The following is a 9,697-nucleotide window of genomic DNA, read 5'->3' as shown; positions in this document are numbered from 1 at the left end:
CTTCTTCTTCTTCTTCTTCTTCTTCTTCTTCTTCTTCTTCTTCTTCTTCTTCTTCTTCTTCTTCTTCTTCTTCTTCTTCTTCTTCTTCTTCCTCTTCTTTCATCTTTTTTTTAATTTACTTGAGCCAAAAGACAAGGAGAAGTTGAAAGATTTTTAAACAAGACAGTGACATGCCCAGATCTGGACTCCATAATGATCACTCTGGCTTCAGTATTCAGAATAAAATAAAGGTGAATAAAACTAGAGGCAGGAAGGCGTGCCAGTGTTTCTTAGAATTTAGCATCCATACAAATTGTCAAAGGATCTTGTCAAAATGCAAATAATAAATGCGTTTGGGTGTCTAATGAGATTTCACATTTCTAACAAGCTCCCAAATGACAATCAGATAAAGTGAAGTTCCTTATTGCATGAGAAGATTGTAAAGTCAGTGATGATGGGAACTAAACTAGGCAATAGCAGGGTAGAGGAAGAGAAATGGTTGTATTCCAGTGAGTTTTAGAGAGCAGATTGAGGTCTTCATAAATTTGTGAGTATGAGAGATGAGCACAGGATATTCCCACTCAGCAAAGGAGGTAGGGGTTATGGTGTCTTTAAGCACACGGTCAAAAGCAACAGTAAATTTTCAATTATTTTCAGACTCTTATAAATATAAACTATTTTCTAGTCAGTTGTCTCTGGTCTATGAAATTCTATATATTTATCCTTTGATATATTTAGTAGCTTAGAAAATGGATAAACTTAGTCATATTGCCTTAATGGGCTATCAGGGCTCTTTAATGGCAAATAATTTAGAGATTAGCTTTCTTTATACAGAGTGGCATGTACACGCACAATCTGTATTCTTGCAGGCATGCAGAACTATATTTCTACAGTGCACTGTGGCTTCAGTGCCTTGCATACCAATGGGACTTCATTTGGCTTTAGCGACAAAATGGGTAACTACAGATGAAAAAGCTCATTTCCTAAGTTTTTACTACTGGTGAGATAGGAATAGCAGAAATAGCATTTTGGTGACGAGCTGACATGGTTTTTAACATTTAGGACTCTTCCTTCACTCTCACAGCACATTCCCTGTAAGATTTCTATTAAACAGAAGAGGTAATTTAAAGGTTTGATTAGTATGGATTTTAGAAAGTTTAGTCCACATAGCAATTGCTAGCCTTGCCAGAATAGTTGTGTGTGTGTGTGTGTGTGTGTGTGTGTGTGTGTGTGTTGGGGGGGTTCCTAATGTACTGAAACAATGAAACCTCATTTTGAGAGTCAATTTAGTTCAGTCCTAAAATATCATTACCATTTCATCTTTTATGAACAAATGTTTATTTGTTGAACTATAGGCATAGGAATGCTGAACAGCTCCCAGGCTTGTTAGCTACCTTGGAAAACTGAAATATTTCTGATTGCTTAACTTAAAAGATGGCTGTTCGTGGTACACATTCTATAGTTTTCCATCTACTTAAATTGAAGCTGACAGAAATTCAGTCAATACTTATAATGTGATCCTTCGTGATGTAATTACAGAATGAAATATCTTGGCTGGAATAGGATGTTCTCCTGGAGGCATGACATTAAAAAGAAGTAGAGATTACCAATAAACAATCTGAGAATCTCAATGAGTAACAGTGAAAGGAAGTAAAGTCATTTCTTTAATTCTCTTGAATGTTGTCATAGAATAGCATCATTTAGTTGAGCAAAAGCAATTCAAACTAGACTTCAGGAACCAAGCAAGCCACATAAGGAGGCAATGTTGAAGGCCCAGAAAATGACAGATAGTTGTTTTATAATGATATCCAACTGACTCCTAATACTTCTTTTGTGAAAATATCCCTGCTAACCAACCAGAACGGATCGCTGCGACACAGATGACTTCATTTCTTTGCCTCCCAGGATCGTGAATAGACCAAATTTCCCAGCATCCCTTGCATTTTGATAGGTCCTAGACTGAGCCCCAGCAGTCGAATGTAGATAGAAATAATGGATCCCATTTCCAAGTTTGCCCCTCAAAATTTTTCCAAGCCTTTCTCCACCTGCTCTCTCTCTCTCTCTTTACTCCATGGCTGACTGTTTAAGAAAATCCAATGAAGATCTCTGTCACTCACATCATAGAAGCAGCCAAACTCTCAAAAGCCATTGATTTTTTTCATTATAGCCAGATACACCTTGATTTATATAGTCTCTAGAGCCATATCTGAGGTATACAATGCCAGGGCCAAGTTAACTGTTCTAAAAATGAGTAGTTCACTGTTAGAGGGACATGCTGTTATGCTCTGAATACAACAGTTTCTTATATTGATCTCTAGAACCGAAGACATAGTAAATAAGAAGCTTGAGGCAGTCATGTTTGGTCATGCAAAGGTGGAAATAAAGTGCTGCAGTAAAACAGTCATCCAATATGCCCCGTAAGGAAACCATGATAACACAGAGATACGCTAATGCTAGTAAAGGCTTTGTGATACCTTAGTTTTCTGAGTTTTCTAATTTCTTGGTTTTTTTCTCATTTAAAAAAAATCAACTTTGAACTATTAGTTTTATTTCATTTTTAATTTTTTTAAAAAAAGCAAGCCTTTTGAGCATCTATAAGCTAGCCAATAGGCAACATTTTACTATCATATCAGGTAATTGTAGATACTGGAATTTGGGAACATTGTACAGCAGGCCTCAAATCAAAGCCATTTATTGCCATTATTTTCAAATACATAATTAGATTTATTTGAATAAGGACTCAAGAGCTCAAACCATACTGATTCTTTTCAGTAACTCAGGCTATTCTTCACAATCTCAATAGGTAGGAAGAATCACAATCCCATCTGTTGCTTAATGTCTGTTGCATGTATCTTCAGAACAGCGAGGTCCGTCAGCTGAATGAAGATCCTCCTTTCAGTTTAGGAGAGAATGTGGGGAGGAAGGAGAACAGACATAAGATGTAGACAATAATGAACAGAATAGAGGTGGGTGGAAAGAGAAAATAAGGCAAAGAAACATTAGGAAAAGGAAAGGACAGGCAGGTCAGTTGTATTATTTGCGGTAAGCAGATTTTTTTGAAAAAGCTCAATGGAATAAAAATTATACTTTTGTAGTCTCAATGATTTTACTCTTCCTCAAAGTGAAATACAGTTATAAGAAAATGAGTTTGCATATTTTGTCTTTTAGAAGGGCAAGTTTCTGTGTGAACATTTAGTTCTTTGATCCATTTTTATTTTGGTTTAGTACATGGTGAAAGTCCGAGTCTAAACTCAATTTTCTGCATGCGGATAGGTTCTCCCAACACCATCTATTAAAGAGATGCTCCAGTGTATGTTTTTGGCCCCTTTAACAAAGGCCAAATAGTTGAATGTGCTTGAAGTTGTTTCTTCATCCTCTATTCTGTTCCATTGATCTTCATGTCTGTTTTTGTGCCAATACAATGTTGTTTTTATCACAGTAGATTTGTAACATAACTTCAAGTCTGGGATTGTGATGCTTATTTTGCTCCTTTTATGCTGTATTTCTTTTGCTGTTCTAGGTCTCCTCTGGTTCCATATGAATTTAAGACTATTTTCTCAATTTCTGTGACAAATGCTCTTGGAATTTTGATTGGAATATATTAAATTTGTATATCAATTTTGGAAGTATGACCATTTTCATTATATTGGTTCTGGCTATCCAGGAATAGGAGATATCTTTCTATTTTCTAAAGTTCTCATCAATTTCCCTTTCCAGGGTACCATAGTTTTTTTGTTGTAGTGGTATATCATTTCTATAGAACCCACTTGCACAGGAAATAGCTTTGAGAATCAACAAATGGGATTATGTCAAATTAAAAAGTATCACTTAAGAACCAATCAACAGAGTGAAAAGACAACCTACAGAATGGGAAGAAGTTTTGTCAACTATACCTATGACAGAGGCCTAATATCTAGACTCTTTAAAGAACCAAAAACAATTAGGCCCCAAGATAAAAAATCCAATCCAAAACTGGGGCAGTGGAATGAATATATACGTCATAGAAAAGTACAGTTTTCCAGAACTACATAAAGAAATGCCTTTAGAGAAATGCAAATTAAAACACTGAGATTCCACACACCACAGAAAAAATGACTATCATCAAGAAATCAAATGATAACAAATTCCGGTGCGGCTGCAGAGAAAAACAAATCCTTCCACATTGTTGGTGGGAATGTAAACTAGTACAACCATTTTGGAAATGAGTTCAAAAATTCCTCAAATAATTGAAGCTACAAATTCCATTTCACCCAGATATTCCCCTTCTAAGTATCTTCGTAAAAGATTTAAAGACATCACACTACACGACAGGTGCATACCCATGTTTCTATCAGCACGATTCATAATACCAAAGTCTTGGAAGCAGCCTGTGTGTCAATCAACAGATGAATGGTATTCACACACAGTGCAGTACTACTCTGCCACAAAGAAAGAGAAAATTGAGTCGTTTGTTTTAAAAAGAATATATCATCATGTGAAGTGAAATAAATCAGACACACAAGCCTAACTATCTCATTGTTTCTCTCATATGAGAATCTCAAAATATAAATAAAGACCAAAATAAAAGATAGCTAATAGGAAATGAGATAGATTTTCTGCAAAGGAGAAGGGGATCAAGAGATGGGTGGACAGAGCAGGGAAAGGGTTTAAAAAAAAAGAATTAAAATGGATTATATAAGTGTACCAACTCCACACAAGGAATGTAAGGATTATTTACAGCAAACATGTACTAATAATGAAAGAAAAAGAGGAGTTTCCTTCCGTGTTTGGGCATAAAATGTTTAGGAAATAAGTGAGAAGTTCTTTGGATAAATGTAGGTACTTCTGGGTAGAATTTTTAAGCTCTCTGTAAATAGGAGATTGACAGCTGAGCTCAGAGAGGAAATTCTGCAAAAAGCCTATGGTTTGTATATACTGATCTTGTGCTCCCCAAATTTCCTGAGAAAAACACATCAAGCCCTTTCCAGCTTCCCTGTCTACACAATCTTACACCTTTGGGGCCTGCATAGTTATACCTAGATGAGCACACCGCCTTCTTGATTTGTAATGGCAATGTCTAACCCAGTGAAATCTCGTTTTTGTGTGTTTTAAATTTTTATTTCAATGTACTTATTTTTTAATTTTAATTTTTATTTGTATTAGTATATGTAATTTGGACCCCCCACCCCACTCCAATGCCCTTTGGCCCCAATGCTTGTTCCATATAAATGCACCCCCATATAAGATTCACAGATGAGTGAAAGATGCCTCATTAGTTCCAAACCCCAACTACTCCTCAAATTCTAGAATCACTAAAAAGAAACCAAATCAGTCCTTGGGGCTCTGACAACTCCAATCATTCTCAAGTGTGCTATCTTCTCCAATAAAGCTACTTTGTTTATTATTCAATACAGAGCTGGCTAAACTGCCACTTTCTGACTATAAGTTCCTTCTGTGGCCCTTTTTGAAAATCTTCTTGGTTAAGATGCAAGAACCAAGACCATCATGCAATGTAGATTATCATCCAGCCCAGGCTTATCCTGAATTCTGATAAAAAGATGCAGTGGGAATTTGCATCCAGATATGAAAGATATGCAAATTTTTACACATCAAAACCCTGTCTCAAAAAAAAAAAGAAAAAAATTCAGGCCATTCAGTGGGTTTTTACATAGATAATACAATGGTGGAAATGAGATCTTAGTCAGTTTTTGTTGCTGTGACCAAATGCCTGAGAAAAATGACTAATGTACTTCAAGGAAGAAATACCTGGGGAAAGATTAAATATCAAGGTGTAGGAGAGGAAAGGTCCTCAATTCACGGTAGTCAGGAAGCAGAAAGGAGTATAAAAGAGACAGAAGAAAGGCACAGGGAAATGATATCGTCCCCAAGATCAAGTCTCCATGACTTATGTCCTTGAACCAGGCCTTGTCTCCTCTTTTCATCATATTCCAATAATACCATCAAATTATGATTTCACTGATGGATTACTGATAAAGATAGATCCTTCACAGTCCCATCCCTTCAAAGCTCATCAGCTGGCAACCAAGTCCTCAACACATTGACTCTTTTGGGAGACCTTTTAGGTAACAACCCTGATAATTGTCAAGCCAATTTTTAAGCACTGATCCAGTCATTCCTGTTTGGTCTGTTTTTAACCCTCTCATCTTTAATTTCCTTGAATTTAGTTCCTTCTACACGCAAATTTTATTTCATAAAACTAACAGAATGACATGTTTACAGAATATGTATGACTATCCATTCCTTGTATAAAAAAAAATATTCAGTGAGTTCCCACATTTTTTCTCTCTCATTGAGTTTATTGGTTCATTTTAGGTATACAGTACAGTTACATTCATCATTGGGATCTTATACTTTTACATGACAGGTCTTGGTTCTCACTTTTCCCCTTGTCCCTTCCCTCCCTTAAGCCCTCCACCCCCCTTTTACAAACACTTTATTTCCATTTTTTCATTTTCTCATATTTTTTTGATTAATCAAAATATTTTTTATTAGCTCACTGCAAACTGACTTTAGCATGTATGTTTCAACCTACATTTTCCTTCTTCCTTACTCTATTTGTAACCATAGTGAGCTACTGCCTCTTCTTGACATTTTGATGTGTTGTTATGTTTGTCTAAAGTTCTTTTCTCATCCTCCTCCTTTAATGACTCATGACAATCTTTAAAGCTTATTCTTAAAGGCTAATGTCAAATGTTAGTTCCTTTATTGGTCTTCTCTTAACCACAGGACTTTTTTCCTTTGCTATATACCAAGCTCTTTGCTAAACTCATTCTCTTCAAAACAACTCCATGAGGTAAGCATTCATTTTCATCTCTTTTGCAAGAAACTGGGAAAATGATCTTTCCAAAGCCATAAAAACTCAGCAGCTGAGCAAGACATTAATTTTGACATGCTGGCATTAGAACCCACAAACCTCCCATACCACTTTTTCCAACTCTCACTGTCATCATTATTTGCAATTTGTTTATTTAATCCACTAAATCATATGTTCACTGAAGGCAGATGTACCGTACTTTTGTTTCCCAAAGAGTGGTTATGGTAACTGCAAATATACATATGACAGTTTTCCTTAATTGAATTAAATAGAAGTGGATGGTACTATGTCTGCAGTGCCATGTATAGGGTTCAAGATTATATATGGCAAATTAGTGTACATCTGGGGGACCTGGCACAGATATATAATCACCTCATAAGCAGCAGATCAAATTCTGTTATTTAAGAAAAGACATTAAATTTTACTACTCACTGTCTTTGTGATATTTTTCTTACCAGATGTGAAATTGGTAAGAAGATTTCATTAGACTTGAATATAAAAATATCTTCAGAATATTAAATTGTGACCCAATTCTAAAACTGTTAAAATAAAATATTTTTTTCAGGATGGTTCTTTATAGATTTTCATAATTGTTTTCCTATCTTTACTACTACTACTTCATATCACTACTAATGAGTATTAATTTAATATAATAAATTTATAAAATATAACTTATTTAATATGTACTAGAAAAATAAGGATTCATTTCCATTTCTTTGCTCATAATTGATACAACCAGATATTGTTTTGATGGAAATGGTTCCAGCAGGTTTTTATTGTAAAACAGAAACGTAACCCCTTTCTAGGCTTCTTTTTAAGTTTATTTTATTTTTTAATTTGGGTTTTACTTTTACTTTCCATCCTCCTTTTCTTGATCATGGTATGAAGTTATTGATTTTGTTGTTGTTGTTCGGTTTATGTGTCCCATAAGTAAGCCTTACATCCCTGTTAGCAGTGGTAGCTTGCAGTCATTTAAATGAAGGTTATTCAACGCTTCCCATTCTATTAGTACCTTTTAAAAATAAATTTTTCAGGGCAAAGTGGAACACACTTCAACCCACCTTCTTGGGAGGTTGAGGAAGGGGGATCAAAATTTTAAGGCCTTCCTTGACAAGTTAGATAGACTCTGTGTTAAAATATTTTTTAAAAAAGGAAAATAAAGGCTAGAGACATAGTTCAGCAGCGGATCAGTACAGTTCTCAGTACTATAAAATAATAATTTCAGAGCAGCTTACTCTAAGCATTTCCAAACTGATAAAATAACATATAAAATAAAATAAAAATAGAGATGATTTCTTACATCTCATCTTTTAAAAATTTCAAACTTTTCTTTAGATCAGGTCATGTAGTTGCTTTATTCGCTGTTAACTGAACATGGAGCTATGCAAGCACACGGGAGTGGATCTGCATGGACACTTTGTCTCTGATTACTCAGTTCTTGTCACATTAGACTTGTAACATATTTCCTCCAAAAGGAAGAAGCAGGGAACACAAACCTGCCAGAGAAAGCATGTGTTGTCTTTTTCAAAAGCACCAGACCATTCTGAACTCGGAATGCTACACTGCCATCTGGGGGAGAGGATTTTAACAGTGCATTCACTTTTGAGCTGAAATGGAGGGTGAAATTCCACAGAAACTGGGGAAAAAGGGGGATAATGAGAATTGTTCTAAGATAAAGTATGAAGTCTCCTACCCCACTTTAGATTATTTCCCAAAAGCAAAATATATACAGCTAAATCTATTAATTTTTTCAAAAATAGGGTTCTTTCATGATATCACTTTCATTTATTATTAGCATTTTATGTCCTTTAAATCACAGTTTGAGCCTGAATAATTTCTAGATACTAGAGTCCTTCACTGAAGAGATGATAAAATGGAGAACTAATATTTCCGCAACTGCCCCTGTAGCATAATTTATTTGTGTTCTATCCAGGAGGTGCAAGTCTCCTCTCTTGCACTTGAACGTCCTCTTTTCTACAGTGTTCCCCTTCCCACTGACATTGTAACACAGATGCTTCCCAACTATGTAAAGCAGCTGCTCACAAGAGTCAACGTCTGGAAAAGTGAATCAAGAACAGCACTGCTCTCCTGTGCGGCCTGCTCTGGAGCTGTGCCATTTCCAGTGGGTGCTGATTGATTGGCTACAACGCAGCTCCAGGCAGGTGAGTTTTACATCATCGCCCCGGATTGGACTCCTCTGGAGCCAAGCCGTTTCCAGCAGGCACCACTGATTGGCTCAGACACAGTGGCAGGAGGGTAGCTGCGCAGGTGCCTCTGAGCACCTCGCCCCCCCACACACTATTAGGTCCTCTGACTGAGACAGTCCGAGGATGCACTATGCAGAGGCGTGGCAGGCTATAAAGGGTGGTGATTGATACTATTATGTTTATGATTGTATTGATAGGGATAAAGATAGGGATTGATTTGATGAGTTGTTTGCTCAACTATGAAAATGAGAATGTCTATAAGTCATTAGAGAATCAAAGGCTGGGAAGGAATGATATCAGGAAGATTTAATGACCCAGAGATTGAATCAAGGTCAACCCAACAGCAAAAATAAAGATGAGAAAACACTTAAGCAAGCCACAAAGACAGACTTCCAGTCCACCAATGGCAAACAGTAGGGCAAAGGAGGATGAAAAATCAGATAGTGAACCTTCAGGACACTCAGAACTCACAGCACAGAAAGTAAAAAAACTGATCAATCAAGCTCTAGAAAAATTCAAAACAGAAATAATTTCCCAGATAACCATAGAGATGGCGAGCAAAATGAAAGACATGATTTGAGAATCCAGAACAGAAACTGACAAAAAAATAGATGAGCTTGGGAACATAATAGAAACCATGAAGGCCCAGAATAAGAAAGAAATGGAAACAATGAACACCCAACATAGGAAAGAAATG

The sequence above is a fragment of the Fukomys damarensis genome, unplaced genomic scaffold, assembly GCF_012274545.1.
Source record: "Fukomys damarensis isolate Sample0158 unplaced genomic scaffold, DMR_v1.0_HiC HiC_scaffold_15, whole genome shotgun sequence".
NCBI lineage: Eukaryota > Metazoa > Chordata > Mammalia > Rodentia > Bathyergidae > Fukomys > Fukomys damarensis.
The sequence above is the reverse complement of the archived record's forward strand: the minus strand, read 5'-3'. Positions refer to the sequence as shown.